The sequence below is a fragment of the Gavialis gangeticus genome, unplaced genomic scaffold, assembly GCF_001723915.1.
Source record: "Gavialis gangeticus isolate Ggan-Ray unplaced genomic scaffold, GavGan_comp1, whole genome shotgun sequence".
Lineage (NCBI taxonomy): Eukaryota > Metazoa > Chordata > Crocodylia > Gavialidae > Gavialis > Gavialis gangeticus.
The window spans coordinates 60591739-60595271 of NW_017729022.1; the positions used below are offsets into that span (position 1 = coordinate 60591739).

At 43.9% G+C, this 3533-nt stretch overlaps 1 protein-coding gene across 1 annotated transcript in view; it reads right to left on the reverse strand.

Moving 5' to 3' along the window:
• XPNPEP3 (X-prolyl aminopeptidase 3) overlaps positions 1-3533 on the reverse strand; it is a 34394-nt gene that overhangs the window by 20313 nt on the left and 10548 nt on the right.

The window sequence follows — 3533 nt, forward strand, 5'->3', positions numbered from 1 at the left end:
TGTGGGCTGGGGCTGCGCTGGGCTCTTCCTGGTGGGGGCTGGGCCAAGCTGTGCTTAGGGCAGGCTGCAGAAGCACTGGAGGGAGCTATGGTGGGAGGGAAGCTGCAGCCACCCCAAAATTCACCCTAGCCCCCCAACCCTCCCTCCCAGTGCTGCTGCCATCCACTCTGAGTGCAGCCTGGCCCAGCCCCTACCAGGAAGAGCCTGGTGCAGCCCTGGCCCCGACCCCAGCAGCATCCCGCCCTGCCTCATGCAGATCTGGGGGCACCCTCTCTTCACGCGTGTGCCCCCCGGTGTGTGCAACAGTGGGAGCTGCCCATCCTCCCCCCATCCTGCACCCTGCCCTGTCCCATCCCAGCTGGGCAGTGCTTGCCTCAGCCCCAATCCTTCCCCCACCACAGGGTCCGTGATCTGCCCCCCATGCCACCCCCCCCCCACAACAGATTTACCAGGTGCACGTAGCTCTCCAAGCTGCCAGGCCATGCTCCTCACAGCCTACATGCTGTGCTGTGGCTGTGCGCATGCACGGGCCATTTATCAGTCACATTATGGGTCTCATCAGGCTGATTTCCAATACAGCCAATTTTCTTTATATCAGTGCCGATCCAATATCAGGCTGATGTATTGGCACACATCTACAATTTAGCTAACCTTGTATCCCCTTTTTCTCTGCTCTCTTGCTCCTCTGATGTTTACACCATCATTGTGGCCTCACACCACCCTTTCCACTGCTCTCCATCCTACTACTTTGACTTCATGTACCCACAATCTCCACTCATTTCTATCACCAGGTAAGAAAAAAAGATTTCTTTTAAACCAATCAATGTTTCATCTATAAATTCTGGGCAAATATTTAGATCAAGCAGTTACAGACAAAAACCCAAAGCATTCTGGGAGCAAACTAAGGTCAAATGAGTACTGTCAATTTCCAAATGAAGATAGAGGGGCATCGAGGAGTGGAACAAACTGAACCTTAACCCTGTTAGAAAATGCTGGCTTTATGGTATCTGGACATTGAACAGAAGACAGGACATGGTTCTAGTGTTAATTCCATCAGGTAAGATTTTGTTTGAACAGCCACTCTAGTGCTGGGTTAAGTCATAAGACAGTCAGCTTTAAAGTATAAGCAGCAGAGTCAATGTTGCCAGTACCATGTGAGACCAATTAAAAGCAAAAAGGTTGTCCTTGAACAATTTGATTAGCCAATAAAGTGGCTCGGTTTAGAAACAAACCAAGCCTTCTTGGATGATGTCACAGGATTTGACTGAGCAAAGAATACCTGCACATGAAAGACCCAATTTCTTCCAATAATTAACAAAACAGGCTCTTTTGAACATTAAAAGCTATAATCCTATTAACTCCAAGAACACAAATTATCTTTTTCTCAAGACTGCACATTTCACCATCCTTCCCTAGCAAAGAATCTGAAGAATGGAGACTAAAACATTCCCACTGCAACTGAAGAAGCGGAATCAACCTACCCAAACTTAGGTAGGTGCTTTTAAAAAGAGACAAAGGGAAACCACTGTAACCGGGATTAAAGGTAACATTCTGCAAATCTTAAAGAGTATTCTGACTAATGCCCTATATTCTTACATGTATTGCCTTTTCATATTGCTAACTTCTAGTTTCATAATCCTTTTCATGCTGCTATACTATGGAATTACTAAAATTAAGCATGCTATTTAATCTCTAATAGAAGCCCCCTTCTCCAATAGCTACTTCTTATCTACACATTTTTTATGGGTGGTTACAGGGAAGAATTTTTTCCCCTGAGAAAAGAACTTTGAAAACTATACGTTTTATTTTTTACTAAACTCTCTTTCCAGTAAAACAATTGCCAACACTTGTTTTGTCTAAAAAAAATTCCTACAGCCCTGGAAGTCATCAGATCTGCAGAATCAGTTTTAAAACTCAGAAACAAATTCTAGAATTATGGATTTTTGGAATCTCAAATAGTCTATTCTACCCCCAAAGGCTTCCTAAATGTAATTAAAGTTCAAGTGAAATTTAAAAGTTGGGTGCAGAGTCTGGTGGGTTTTGGATTCCACTGGTATTCTGGCTATGTCAGAGGAGTTTGTAAACAGCTTCTGCCTATATGACAGTGCTAGGTGTCCAAAAGCATAGCTGCAATGTTTTTGTTATTGGTTTAAATGAACTGATACTCACTTACTAGCTGCTTGTAATATTTTTTTTTTATTTTGTGCATTCTTTTTAATAAACTTATTTTAAGTGCTAGGTTTGATTGTGTAAGAACTCTTCACCGATACCTAACTTCTTAGCAATATATTTTAAAAAACCCACTTTTCTTGACTGCAACAAATTCCAAATTATATTTTTGCACTTTTCAATCTTTTTAGAGGTTCTCTCTGTTAATCCATCTACTCACCTTCACTATTTCCACAAATGTGCACAAACTCAATCTGACCTCCACTGTCAGTTTCTAACTTTATTGTTACCTGCTTTGTTTTCCTTTCTTTCTCTTTTCTTCCAACTATGAAGTTGGAGAGGAAGCTGTTTCTTAAATACGTGGTGTCCATCTCTCTAGAAATCTGTCCTCAACATTTTCTTGAGCCACCTCCCCAGTTTAAATCTGACTTTTTAAAGCTTTCCTTTTTTTCTTTGGCTCACAAAATATTATCTATTAATTATTTTGTAATATAATGTGCACAAAGGACTCTCTTTAAAAACAGATGTTATTGGATTGGCAGCAGGCCAGTTGAGGAGCAACCATTGACTGAAAAAGCTTTCTATGCTTGGTTCTAGAACAAGAGGCAGACTGAGTCAGAAAAAACTACCATATTTATTTGAATCCAAGGTAAGGTTCCCTCTCCTCCACATTCAACCTAGGGAGAAACAAGCCTTATCTTGGATTCAAGTACCAGCAGTCCAGTTCCAGCCCTGATCCTGGCCAGAGCCAGAATATCTGCCTGCCTTCGATCAGGGTCAGAGCTGCTGCTGTTCCTGCCTGGAGTCAGCAGCAAAGGGGTCAGCAGCAGCTGCAGTGAGTTCAGATCAGAGGCTATGGCTATGATCAGGGATTGGGTGGGGGATGGGGCAGCAGCATGCATGGAAATTGGATGGAAGATAGGGCAGCAGTGTAGGCTGGGAATCAGGCAGGGAATGGGGCAACAGTGCATGTGGGGATGGGGCAGCACCATATATGAGGATGGGATAGGAGCATGCAAGGAGACTGGGAGGGAATGGGGCAACAGTGTGCATGGGAAGCAGGAAATAAAACATGTGGGGATCAGGAGGGGGATTGGGTGGCATGAGTCAAGGTGTGGGTGGCAGCACAGGCCAGGGATTGGGTAGGGGATGGGCAGATGGGGAAACAGGTGGCAGGGGCACAGGCATGGGGGACAAGTGGCAGGGGAGCACAGTGTGGGGTCAGGCTGCTGACTGGCTCTCTCCCTGTGGGACAAGTTTAAGATGACTCTTTGGTAATTAGATTCTATCAAATGAAAATTATAACAAATGTATAATTTTCCAATTGTAGAATGTATTTATTGGGGCACTGTCTTAAATTCAAA